General features: G+C 43.2%; 1 protein-coding gene across 8 annotated transcripts in view; it reads right to left on the bottom strand.

Moving 5' to 3' along the window:
- LOC135223644 (unconventional myosin-XVIIIa-like) overlaps nt 1-14,260 on the bottom strand; it is a 1,035,943-nt gene that overhangs the window by 467,788 nt on the left and 553,895 nt on the right. The window lies entirely within an intron of this gene.

Raw genomic sequence — 14,260 nt, 5'->3', positions numbered from 1 at the left:
TCTCCATGTTGTCACATCAGATGAATTCTTCATTTTCAAAATCAGGAAGCCAAATCATAAAAATGACATAATTTCGGCTGCAAAGTTGAATGATATTAGTGATGACGTGCACTATCGCCAAGTTGTGAATTTTCCTGAATGTTTGGGAATTTTTCTTTGTTTCCCAGAAGAATGGTTAAGGTAGATCATCAAAGAAAAAGGACAGTCATGGAATGGCGAATTCTTCAGAGAAACTGGGCTTACTGGTGGAGTATTTCCTTTCCTCAAAGAACCTGAAAATGTGTTATTTGTTGAAGTCACATTTTTGCATGATAAGGCACCATGCTTCAAGGCTCTTCAGACACAGGAGCTGCTTCGTAACAGTGGTATCGATTTCTTCTCGTCAAGTGAATTTCCAGGTAGCCCCTCTGACCTTAATGTGTGTGAAAACATTGGTAGTATCTTAAAGGATCATGTTGAAGCACGCACAGTGAACCATGGTGGTATACCAAGCCTCGATGACCTGTGAAGAGAGGTGACCGAAGTGCTCAGGGAAATAGAGTTTGAGTTTCAGCTTTTTGCGATTTACTGAAATCATGCCTCTCAAGAATGCAGGCTGTGGTACAGGCAGATGGAGACCACACAAAATATTAAATACTAAGAGAGAAACTTAAATAAATACCTGTTCTGAATTACTTTTGTTCTTGTCCATATAAATTTGAGTTTATGCTGTAGGGGGGGGGGGGGGGGGGGCTAATCATAACCTAATTTCTAGGGGATTCGGACAATCATCAATTACTGCAGCATTAGCTGACCCTTGGTCTGTTCAGATGTATACCTCGCAGCCAGGGAAAAACTGGTCTGGAAGTCTATCTCATTTTTTCTTCTCTTTTGTTATGTAGCATTATTTCATTGTAATTTTTGAGGAGGTTCTTGTAAAGAATGCATCAAAGCTTGTTGAAATAAAAAAAAAAATAATGTGCATATTGTATGGGTGTGTGTGTGTGTGTGTGTGTGTTTTTTAAGGGGGAGGGGAGGATTAAAGGAGGATTCTGAAGCAACAGGTGAGAATAACAACTTTTCCATTACATAAATATAAAGGCTGAAGGAAAGTAGGAACTATGGCAGCATAATGTTATTTAGTATACCACGCTCATTAGGAAAGTAAGATGGATGACATAGATTGTATAAGAAAGACAGTAAAGGTTTAGGTAATGAAGGCTATACGCAAATCAAGTGTTTATGAAATAGTAAAAAGATAATTTGGAACATAAACAGAAAACACTGCACACATGGACCTAAATCAAAAGATTAAGAAAGACTCAGCAGTGAGGCAGTGTGGAGGGTGGTAAAAATACAAAGAAAAGAAGATAAACTGCTTGGAGCAATTAATACATTTCTTTGATGCATACTATAATGTGTTAACAAATGTAAAAAAAATTAATTCTTCTGTGTTAAAGTGGGTTTGGTTTAGATGGTGGTACAGAACTTACTGCCTTCCATTTCTTTAAACTAATATATCAAGGAAAGGAATCTACTGGTCCTGACTCTTCTCAATGGGGGACTTTCTGGAGGTGTTCTTACCATTCTTAGTGACAAAAATATTGTAGATGTATCTGGCATTCATGTCAAATTTTCCGTAGTTTACAAACTTACTTTTACTGCTATCATAAACATATTGGAAAAGCCTGTAAGGGAGATCCCATTGCCACATCATCAATCTAACAGCAGAGTTCCCCTCTGTGCAACAAGAATGGGGGTTCTTTTGTACAAGCACACATTAAGCTCTAAGAATCTCTTTAGGGATCTGTAAGGGTGTCTAGTTGCCTCTTCGCACTTTGTCAGCATCTATGGATTCAATGACTTCATTATTGGAAGTAAAGTCAGAAATTGAACTTATGGAGAAACCTGAAGGGACACATGGAGCTACAAGTTCATTCACGATTTTCACCTACTTTGTAAGTAGGGAGGCCATAAGCACCATGATGGGCAACAGCAGGTTCCCAGTGTTCTGGGATCTTGCTGTATCATAGCTATAGCCCGGGGTGTAATCTCCGACATCTTCAGGGAACCTGATATCATCCCAGGGAACACTAGCCTTCATCAGCAGTTTGTAGATTAACTTTTTAAGGTGGTCAGTCAGAATTTTAAAGGGGTCACACTGCAACACTGCACTCCATAGAAATGACCTTGTCAGTAGTCATTTAAAAGTACCTGCCTCAGTGCATACATCTACCATCCTAAGCACATTGCAGGATCTTCTATTTCCAAAGGGTATTATTATTACTACATCTTACTTTTCAGTCTCAAAGAGAACCAAATCCTGGAGAGTCAAGGTATTTCCCAGTCTCCATGGCACAATATCTCTCCCTTAGTGACTTCAAGTATCAGCTTGCTAGAGGGCATCCAAAGTGCTAGAGGAATTTTCTTAAGTGAATGTATATATAGGGACTGCATAGTTTTCTTTGCAGTAGAAGCAATTTTCAGAGCAACCCAAAGAGGGAAGGCCAGGTCAGTGGTGTGTTCGTGCAACAATCTAAGCAGGTGTAGACACATTTTCTGGCTAAAAGTCCCCAATATATGAAAACAGGATGACTGTCAATGACATACTCAGCTCCAGCCATAACGGCCATAGCTCAGTCAAAAGTTTGCTAACAACTATCATGTTTTTGCGAGGTGGCACTGATAATACCTTTTGAATTGGAAGTACAGCATTGTTCCCAATTCAAGTAGAAATATGGAGAGAATGGTGTTTTGTTCAATAATTCAACATGGAGATTGAATGCAATAAAGTCCTCAAGATTCTTGCAGTTGGTACATATATTGGCCCATTTTGGTATTTGCCCTGTTAGCCATTTCACCTCTTAGGCCCTGTTAACTATGAAAACAACCTTGCTCCACCACCAAGAGTACCAAGGGCAGTGCCACTTCAACTGACTTCATGCAACTTACTTGATATTTTCCTTGTTATTATGTAGGATCAGGCAATGTAAACTTGTGCAGAGGTGTCTATGAACACAAAGTGCTAGCACTTAAGGGCTTTACTGAACTTTTGTGGGAAGCTTGTATCCTTATGGAGGTGGTATTTCTGTAAAACTCACAAAATACCACATAATTTCTGGGCCCTGTATTTCATCACACTCAAGAGTAAGGATGACTCCACAAGGCCTGGATAACTTTCTTCTGTAAGGTGCAGGGAACAAGATATCAATCAAGTCAAAGATAGTCAACAATAACAGGATCGCCTTCCACTTAATAGAGTCAGAGGGGGCTCATCATTCCAAGGTAAGGCATGATCTGTTGGGGGAGTAGGAAAATTCATGCAGACTTAATCTCCACATAGCTCCTAATATAATCCTAAAAACTTAACATCATCCAAGGATCTCATCACTGAAAGTTTCAATGTTACTGACCCACTTTAAGGGAGGTATAATAGATTTAATCATTATTCCCTTGAGTCCAAGGTAATTTTACTTTAGCGACTGTATGAATGGCTCTTCATCTTGTGTTAGATGTTGAATGGTCTGACTCAACAACCCAGTACTGTATTGAAGAGGATGACCTTGAACCTGCCAATCCCTACTGTAGTGGGATACATGTATGCCAAGCTTCACAAAAGCTTTCCTGATAACTACCATATCCATCTGATCATTTCTCAAGAGTTTTGATATGAGACTGGAGACCATTTGCAGGCATCCATTCCAAGACCTTTCATTTTTTGTTTTCTTTACTCAAGGAACTGAGAGCTCCACAAAAGCTCTCTATTGCTGCTGGAGTTTCAGCTCTCTGAAGGGGGCTATATGTTTTACTTATCCTCAACCCGTCCCTTTGCTAAGGATGGTAAAGTTCAATAACTTATTTGTATAAACATAGTCAATGGCCTTTGGGGGTCCATAGGCAAAGGACATCTGGCTCCTCAAAACATTTCATTGACAGTTTTATGCAGCTATGTGCTACAGATTGAGCATTTGTTACTGCTAGTTCCCAGTCTAGTTCAATGATGAGTTGATAAGAACTTGACAGCAAGGGCCTGGAAATGACGTCACTCTTCACAACTCTTATTCATGAGTGTATAAAGAATGGTTAAAACAAACTGGCACCAGTAAATGCAATGATTTTGTCTTAGAGTTTCACTCCAAATATCAAAATTCATTAAAGGGACTGCCTTCTATTGCTAACTTTATGTAAATGTTGTGTAGCCCGGAGGGGTTGATCGCTTTCCTTACATACTTGATAAACAAGGGGTTTACAGTTAAAGATTTTATACAAGCCTTCACTAGAAAATGGACATGTAGAGTTTTGGCACAACCTACTTTTTTATTACTAGGTTTAATCTGACTTGTTTACGATGCTTAGAAAGCATGAAGATGCACTGGAGCCCCATTTCCAGGAAGATGCAGGTATTCAGCTACAGTACTGCTGAACATACTTCATGGATAACAAAAGTGACAATGTTGAAGTTTCTAGATTAAGTTGTAAAAAAATGGGGTGATAACTTCCATGTTGTTGGCAGACAATTGGTTCTATGATATTGCTTTCATAATCCTGGATTGTGCTGTGGCTGTACTGATGCCAGTGGTATCATAAGGCCCTTCATGTACATGAAGGTATGGTGCTACAAGAAACAGTTACACCATGGTTGGGATGTCAGGACAACAAACTGTGGTTGCAAGTATTGCTGGTGGTATCAAAGTCCTGTTAACTGGTTCAGTAGGTGAGCTGACTCAGGTATGTGCACACCATGATGAATTTCCAAAGGGCTTTGACTGTTTTCTGCTTAATGATTCCACAGTTGCCAAAGATTCTGTTAGTACTCATAACAAACTTCTTAAGTGAGGATCACTGTTCATACCTAGTTTGTGAGATGGGTCTCTTGTATATTTTCATGTTGATTTACGTATAAGTAGATTTCCATTGGCACAGAGAATTCATAATCCCTCTAACAAATAACTTGAGGAATAATTAAAAAGAAAATCATGTTTACTATGGAAACTGAAAATGAGAGAGTCTGAAGATGACCACAGTCATAGAAACTATCAGAGTTATCAGGATGAATGCAACAACCAATACTCACTGTAACAGATCACAAGAGAGCTGAAGTTTGACAACAGACTGCCACATGCAGAAGGTGGGCATATTACAAACAGGAATAAACGAAGATTGATCATAAGAATAAACTGCACAAATAAAACAAAGCTGCAAACAAGAGAAGGTAATTTTTCAGGTACAAATTACCAAAATACTTCCAATTCACATGTCAAAGATTCCATTCATGCATAAAGGGATAAAACCAAATGAGTGTAAAATGACATGTATTATCCAATTTGAGATAAATTCTACAAAATTTAATGAATACTAAGAGATCTGAAAGGGAGAACTAATATCATAAATATAAAATTATGGCACAACAAAATGGCAGTTAAAGAAAAATCAGCTTAAATAGTTGTTAAAATATGCGACAAAAACTTGTAACATTGCTTAATTTCTGGGCTCAGCTCGTGTCGGCCTATGAAATATCCTTAAGATCATTATTTCTAGGTAAAATTAATCTAAAATTACCAGAGAAAAACAAAATTAAGAAAATGTCAGTAAAACTGACTCGCTCACTCTATAAAAGAAGTGTCGGTATGGGAATATAGGCGAGTGGGATCACTACCACGAGTCATTCACCATTTAGACCTTCCACATAAAATCCCCACCAGAGAGAGCTGATACCAAAGGGTGATGCGGCCGCTACTACTACTACTACGACGCCACAGACAGCAGCATCCCTAGCGGTCATCCTTAATCAATTAGCTTCACAGCGCTAGAGTGCTTTTTCCACTTGTGTTGTTTTCTGGATTTATCTCATCAGTTACGATGGAACGTGCTGCTATTGCTTCGGCTAAGTTAAGTGCCTCATAAGTAGTATTTTCTAGTATTTTAGTCTTCCAGGGACCAGTATTTTCCTTTTTATAGGTCATATACGGTCTCCCGGTTGACTCGTGGCGGCCGCCGTGTGCCGCCTCGTGTTAAGATTTTCCCGGTCTCCCATACTGGGACATCTTATGCTTATGGCTATTATTCTTTACGTTCATCGTTTATTACATCGTTTTTATAGCTAGGACACAGCCCCTTTACCATTTTCTCTTAGTTTGGTATTTAGGGCTATACCGTGTTTCTGGCCCAGCATCCCAGCTCTTGCTCTTCATCGGCTACCGCTGGCTCCGAGTAGTCAACTGTTCTTCGGAACAGCTTGCCTCCTCCTGGCTCTTTCTCTTTTACTAAAAGTGTCTTTTCTCCTTTACGATGTATTATCAGTGTTATTTAGGGTGTTAGCTAGCCTAGGTGCTTGTGCCATGTGTTGGTACAGTCTGGTTCACGTGGCCCCTCTATGGTTGTGTTGCTATCGCGGCTTAGGCCACCTACGATCACGTGTCCTTAGCACCTTACCCTTCCCCTTCCCTCCCTACCAGGTATAGGGAGGGGTCTGGTGGATCTCCTTGGTTGCCATGACAACCACAGTAGCCTACCTCCCTCTCTCTCTGAGGAGGCCTGGAGCTCCATCCCAGCTGGGGTTTAGGGCGACCACTTGTCTCGGGTACTGGGTTACCGAGGCGGGTAGTTGTAGTGACGGGGGGGGGGGGAGAAGAAGAGGCCACCCCCCCCTCTCTCTCTCTCCCGCCTGTTACGCTGGGACCCCCCACCTATTGCCTCAGTCCCACCCTTCCCCTACCGTAACGAACGGAGCCTCCGCTGAAGCCGGGGGCCCCTTTGGTTTTAGGTCCGTCTGGCTCCGCCAGTGGGCGGGGTGGACAATTACTAGTGGTCTGTTGCTTGCCTACTATATCCTGTTTTCCGCTACCGGAGGAGAGCTCGCTCCTTACCCGGGCACTCTTCTAGTAGACGGAAAATTTTATACTTCGTTATATACGGATATACCTTTAATATTACGGTGAATTTTAGTTTTAATTTATTTTATGTACTATCTCCGTCGTTCTCCGTCGTGGTTTCATGGCTCCTCACCACTCTGGTTGGAATCTTTTTCCTGTTTCCGGCATAGCCTTAGACCAACTCCAACCGCCTAGTTACCACACGTATTACGGCGGGGCTCTGGTTTAATCTAACTTACATGCTCCAGCATGCAGCGGCGTATTTGTTAGGCTGTAAGTGTGCACCTGATACTCATGTATCTCTCCACTTACAGGCTACCAAATGCCAGGTCCCAGGTTGCAACGCGATGTTGTACGACCCCTGCGCCCATGAAGAGTGTAGGACCCACGCCCTGTGTGCCACCACCCACAACGGACTGATCGTTTGGCACCCGGAGGCTTGCACCATCTGCTACGACCTGCGTTAGTCAGCTTTTGGGTGGGGTAAGTCTACTCTTAGACTTTTCTTGGTCTTATCACTACTAACACTTAGTTTTAAGCTTCGTTAAACCCTATCTCCGCCGTTAGAAGCTTCATACGCCTTCTCTTTCAGGCTGCCGCCGTGAAGGAAGTCGCCTGGCAAACCCTGAAGGCTTGGTGGGCGGCTTCGGGAAGAACGCCGCCAAGGGCCAGCCGTATATTCTTGATAAGAAGCTGGCCGTTCAGATCTTCCCCGGTGGCAAGTCGACCGTTACGTGGACCCCATCTCAGCAGACCCCTCTCATAGCCTCGATTCAGCAGGAGGTGCAGCAGGCGTTCGGGTCCGTCTCTACGCAGGAGCCGGGTCCCAGATGTGGCCAACCTGGACCTGAATATTGAGCCTATGGCGGTAGGGGCAGAGGATTTGTTGGTTGAGGTAGGTGTGTCGGGCGCCCAAGGTCTTTCCTTGGGTGCTCCTGGATCTTCTTCCCCTGTCCCTTCTTCTCTTCATTCCAAGGCTTCACGGGATCTGAGATCCCTGCCCGCTCTCCCGCTCTCTCTGTACCCCGGAAGGTGAAGGGACAGAGAGAACAGAAGACACTGCATAAGACGACTTCTAGAAGTCGTCGTCTTCTTCAGCATAGGAAGTCTACGACTTTCCTTACGCTGACGCGCCGTGAAAGCAAAGCCTAGCTCTTCCTATTCTAAGAGCTAGAAGCAAGGCTTCTAGGAGAAGGCTCGCGCTCCCGGCCGAGCAACGCCTTCTCCGGCATCTCCGGATCTACTCCGGTAACTCCTGTTGGGGTGGCGGGACCGAGCTCCTTTGATCCCACCACCTTTTCAGCAGTTGTGATGCAACAAGTGGGAGAGATGGTTGGCTCTCTTGGCTCTAAGTTTGAACAGATGTTTGCACAGCTGTCAAACACCATCAACCAGTCTGGCCAGTCCATTCAAGATCTCTCTAACCGAGTTAGAGAGCTACGACGACCGCTTTGCTGGTCTTAACCAGGCTCCTCAGCCAAGTTCCCTGTTAGCAGGTACTGGTATTTTACAGTTACCTCCCTACGAATCCCTAACCAGCCTTCTCCATGGATAACCCATGGAGAGTGCCGCTTATGCCCCCTTCAAGGACGGCATGATTTCTATCCCGGAGTGTGGAACTCGAAGGATTGAGGACTTCGAGTTCTATCCTCCCGGACTGACTCAGCCTTTCATTGGGTATGCTAGGCTGACCGTTGCTGCTCTCACTAGAGAGGATAAGATCTCCCGAGAGACTGTGCTGTATAGTAGGGATCACGCACAGCGGGAATGGGTTCACTGCCTGGAGGATTGGGAGTGTACCAACACCAAACTCCAAGCATTCAAGAGTCCATTCACTATTTTCGCTACGGAGGAGGAGGCTTCTCTTCCGTTCGCTACCAAAGTAGTTGAAGCGACTCTTCAGGCAGTCCTCAAGGACGAGCCCATGCCACAGCTGAGGGAAGCGGAATCTACTTCTCCGCTCTTCCTGGCCTTTGGAGAATTGTGGGAGAACTTGCCTGCCACGTTCTCAGTAGGTAAGCTTAAGCCAGACTGCGCAATGGATCAGTTTGGCGAGAAGCTTCCAAGACTGCCTGATACCCTTATTCAGGCAGAGTTTGATGCCCGTACAAGATTTGGGAGGTCTCTTAACTCCCTGATCATTACGGAAATGGCTGCCCTGTCTTACGCCACAGAACCTTTATTCAAGATTCTGGCTAAATCACAGCTTCAGACAGTCCAAGCTGATGCTTTTGACTTCTTCCTAGCTAGAAGGAACTGCCGAAAGCATGTCTTGCAGGAGGCAACTATCAGGCATGAGCCTAATAGACTCTTAGCTTCCAGCATGTGGGGTGCGGACCTCTTCCCAGAGGCCTCTGTGAATGAGGTGCACCACGAGGCTGCTAGGCTTAACCAGAGCCTTAGAGCCAGATGGGGCATCTCTTCCAAGAGGAAACAAGAGACCGCCCCTGCTGCTGGTAAGAAGCTAAAGAAGACAGGAAGAAGGTTCCAGCCTTACCAGAAGCAACAGCAGCAACAGCAATTTGTTCAGGCCGTCCCAGTTACACAACAGGGACAGCCGTCTACTTCGAAGCAGACGCAACCCATTCTCCTGTTGTCTCCTCAAAGTCAACCTTCCACCTCTTACGCAGTCTCGCCGGCCTTCAATTCAATGTATGAAAGCCAGGCCTACCCAACCTTTAATAGGTTCTCTAGGGGTAGCAGGGCGAGGGGCCACTTTCGCCAACGTGGCACAGGAAGAGCTGCAAGAGGTAAGCACTTCAGAGGAGGGCGCGGAGGTCAACCCGCCCAACAACAGTGAGGCTCCCCAGGTAGGAGGAGGCTGTTCCTCTTCCGTCACAGTGGGGGTTCAGCAAATGGGCAGAGCATCGTGTCCAAAGGATTGGGTTGGAGTTGGATCAAAGATCCTCCTCCAATCAAATCATTCTATCAGGAACCAATCAAAGGAATTGACAGATTATGCGGAGGAACTCCTTCAGAAAGGAGCTATTGCGAGAGTCAAGCATCTAAAATTTCAAGGTCGCTTATTCAGCGTGCCAAAGAAAGGCTCAACAAAAAGAAGGGTAATCTTAGACTTGTCAAAGCTAAACTCTTTCATTCGTTGCGACAAGTTCAAAATGCTCACACCTCCATCGATCTTACAGACGCATACTATCATATCCCTATAGCCAGACACTTCCGTCCATTCCTAGGCTTCTAACTAGGAAATCAGACGTTCTCATTCAAAGTGATGCCCTTCGGTCTGAATGTAGCCCCCAGGGTATTCACGAAAGTAGCAGAAGTGGTAGTTCAACAGTTGAGAACTCAAGGGATAATGGTAGCAGCATACCTCGACGATTGGTTGATCTGGGCACCAACGGTCGAGGAATGTCTCAAAGCCACGAAGAAGGTAGGTTCAATTTCTGGAACATCTGGGGTTCCAGATAAACAAAACGAAATCCAGACTCACTCCGGAGTCTCGTTTTCAGTGGCTAGGAATCCAATGGGATTTGTCTTCCCACAATCTGTCAATTCCGTGGTCAAAAGAAAGAAAATAGCCAAGTCTGTGAAACAATTTCTCAAATACAAACAAACATCAAGGAGAAACCAGGAAAGAATCCTAGGTTCTCTTCAGTTTGCCTCAGTGACAGACATCCTCCTGAAAGCAAGGCTGAAAGATATAAATCGAGTTTGGCGATCGAGAGCAAACGTCAAATCTCGAGACAAGTTGTCAGTAATTCCACAGATCCTTCGCAATCAGCTCCGTCCATGGACAAAAGTGAAGAATCTTGCCAAATTAGTACCCCTCAATATCCCATTCCAGTGTTAACCATTCACACGGATGCCTCCCTGTCCAGGATGGGGGGGATATTCTTAATTCAAACAAGTTCAGGGACTTGGTCAGTTCAGTTCCACCAGCTTCACATAAACGTCTGGAAGCAATGGCAGTATTTCTTACCCTGAAGAGACTCCTTCCCCCGAAGAAGTCTCATCTAAGACTAGTTTGGACAGTGCAGTGGTAGTACATTGCATCAACAGAGGAGGGTGGGTCCAAATCCAAACACGTGAATCATGTCATGATAGCCATCTTTGCGCTAGCAGACAAACACAGATGGCATCTGTCCGCCACTCACCTGGCGGGGGTAAGAAATGTGATAGCAGACGCTTTGTCCCGGTCAGTCCCTCTGGAATCAGAATGGTCCCTGGACGACAGGTCATTCCAGTGGATATGCCGGAGAGTCCCGGTCTCCAAGTAGACCTCTTCGCCTCACAAGCGAACCACAAGCTCCCTTGCTATGTGGCCCCCAACCTGGACCCTCTGGCTTATGCCACGGACGCCCTGTCGTGAGATTGGAATCAATGGAGGAAAATCTATGTTTTTCCTCCAGTGAATCTTCTTTTGAAAGTCTTGAGCAAGCTGAGGACTTTCAAGGGACTAGTAGCTCTGATTGCTCCAGACTGGCCAAAAAGCAATTGGTATCCTCTGCTTCTGGAATTGGGTCTCCGACCTCAACGGATTCCCAATCCCAAGCTGTCGCAATCAGTACAAATGAGGACTGTGTTCGCTTCCTCAGGAATTCTTCAGACCCTAACTTTATGGACTTCATGAAGTTTGCGGCTAAAAAAGATGCTTACATTGATCCACAAAACATCCTCTTTCTAGAATCAGATAAAAGAGAGTCAACTATTAGACAATACGACTCAGCTGTTAAAAAATTAGCACCTTTCTGAAAGAATCAAACACTACAAACCATGACAGTTAACTTAGCTATATCCTTTTTCAGGTCCTTGTTTGAAAAAGGCTTAGCAGCTAGCACTATTACTACTCATAAATCGGCTTTGAAGAAAATCTTTCAGTTGGGTTTCCAAATAGACCTAACAGAATCTTACTTTACGTCTATTCCCAAAGCCTGTGCTAGACTTAGACCTTCTCAAAGGCCTACTGCAGTTTCATGGTTCTTAAATGATGTCCTCAAACTAGCCTCAGATACTGACAACTCGTCTTGCACATTCATAATGCTTCTTAGAAAGACGTTATTTTTGTTGAGCCTGGCTTCAGGAGCCAGAATTTCAGAACTGTCGGCTCTATCCAGAGATACGGGTCATGTGGAATTCCTCCCCTCAGGAGAAGTTCTACTTTCCCCGGATCGTAGCTTTTAGCTAAAAATGAGGATCCCCTTGCAAGGTGGGCTCCTTGGAAAGTCATCCCACTTCCGCAAGATCCTTCTCTCTGCCCAGTATCAACTTTAAGAGCCTTTCTATCTCGTACATCCTCTAGATCCTCAGGTTCTCTCTTTATGAGAGAAAAAGGTGGCACTTTATCAGTCAAAGGAATCACACAACAGATCCTTTACTTCATTAAACAAGCCAACCCTGATTCATTTCCAAAAGCACATGAGGCATCAAGAGGAGTAGCCACCTCAATTAATTACTTCCAACATATGAACTTTGAGGATCTTAAAAAGTATACTGGATGGAAATCACAGACAGTCTTTAAACGTCATTACCTAAAGTCCTTGGAATCTTTAAAATTTTCTGCAGTAGCAGCGGGAAACATTGTTTCTCCTGATACTGCATAGTAGTTGTAGTATAGATCCAGGTCTCCTTTCTACCTACCTCGTCCAACATGCTCACCCTATTGCCATGCTACTCGGAATACTCTAGCCTTAGCCGCTAGAATCATATTGGTGGATTGTCCCTTATTTTTTTGCTAGGGACATCCACGTTATGTACATAAAATGTACTTCAGTGTTTCTACCCTTATTTTTATGCTAGGGTAGAACACAATGAGTTTGTATATTTTGTAAATATCTTAATTAAGTGAATCATTCTTTATTGTTTTTGCCATTACACTATTATGTATTACTATGTCTAATATAAGTTAATTTAAGTACTTTATATTGATTGATTTCTTTATCATACCATTGTTTAGGATAAGTTAGCTTTAAGTACTTTGTTTGTATACTGTAATGTCCCTGATTTCACTTATATATATATCTCTTTTTACTATTTGGGTTTCATTTGTCCTTATTCCCATCTTGTCTGTTTCTCTGGTACTATTTCATAGGCCGACACGAGCTGAGCCCCCAGAAAAGGGATTTTGACGTAGGAAAAATCTATTTCTGGGTGATTGGCTCGTGTCGCCCTATGAAACCCACCCTGTTTTTCTTCTTTTACCCACCCTGCAGGACCAGATGTTCATAGATTAAGGATGACCGCTATGGGGCGCTGCTGTCCGTGGCGTCGGTAGTAGTAGTAGTAGCGGCCGCATCACCCTTTAGTATCAGCTCTCTCTGGTGGGAATTTTATGTTGGAAGGTCTAAATGGTGAATGACTCGTGGTATTGATCCCACTCTCCTATATTCCCATACCGACACTTCTTTTATAGAGTGAGCGAGTCAGTTTACTGACATTTTCTTAATTTTGTTTTTCTCTGGTAATTTTAGATTAATTTTACCTAGAAATAATGATCTTAAGGATATTTCATAGGGCGACACGAGCCAATCACCCAGAAATAGATTTTTCCTACGTCAAAATCCCTTTTATTTTCCCTTTTGATTTTGCAAAGGCTACTTGATTATTACACAAAGCTAATCATACCATCTTTTAAAAAATGCCTACAACTTGTTAAAATGATTTCTGAATTTTCTAAAACCTGAAGAAAAAACTGTAACTGATATGGATGCAAAAATTCCAGGTGGTTGAATAGCTTAGGCTTAATGCATGTACCCTTTTTATTATACATCCTGCTTTGCTACCGCTAGCCCATACCCACTGTGATTATCATGTAGCCCAATATTGGAATGTCTCTTATGCAGAAAATGGTAAAAATAATGGAATCACAATTTCCTAGGTTATCTAGAACTAGTAAAACTACGTATGTTACATGATCCAATAAATGATTTCTCACTACATATTTAACGAATCCTCTTGGAAGTCAAATGGGAGGTTTTCTGATCATTACAATAGAAAATATTACTCACTACATATCTTTCACAATCCTCTGGAAGTCAAATGGGAGGTTTCTGCATATCATTACAATATCCTGTGTCCAGGACTTGAAAACCCACTCTGAATAAAATTCATGCTCTTGTGCCACAGTTGGGAAGAAAAGCCATAGCAGAACCCTACCAAAGGCAAGTAAAATTCACTCCAGCGCTTGCTTACACTGGAGAGAAAATCATTGCTGAAAAATCATTTTCCAACCCTGAGTCAAAGGGGGGGATTTTTTTCGCATTGCTTGCCCAAAACAGGAGGGAAAAAACCCTTGTAACCAAATAAATTTATATGGAAGGTAAGCTTGCTCAAATTTTTTTGAAGGATGCCAAGGGCCACCTTTTCATATATCCAAATGCAGTGAGGTACATTTAACATTCTAAAAGTGACTGGCTAAATTACAAACAAACAGGGTACTTATACATAATTTCTTT

The sequence above is a fragment of the Macrobrachium nipponense genome, chromosome 10 (assembly GCF_015104395.2).
Source record: "Macrobrachium nipponense isolate FS-2020 chromosome 10, ASM1510439v2, whole genome shotgun sequence".
Classification (NCBI taxonomy): Eukaryota; Metazoa; Arthropoda; class Malacostraca; order Decapoda; family Palaemonidae; genus Macrobrachium; species Macrobrachium nipponense.
Note: the sequence above shows the minus strand (reverse complement) of the source record. Positions and strands in the feature narration are given on the sequence as shown.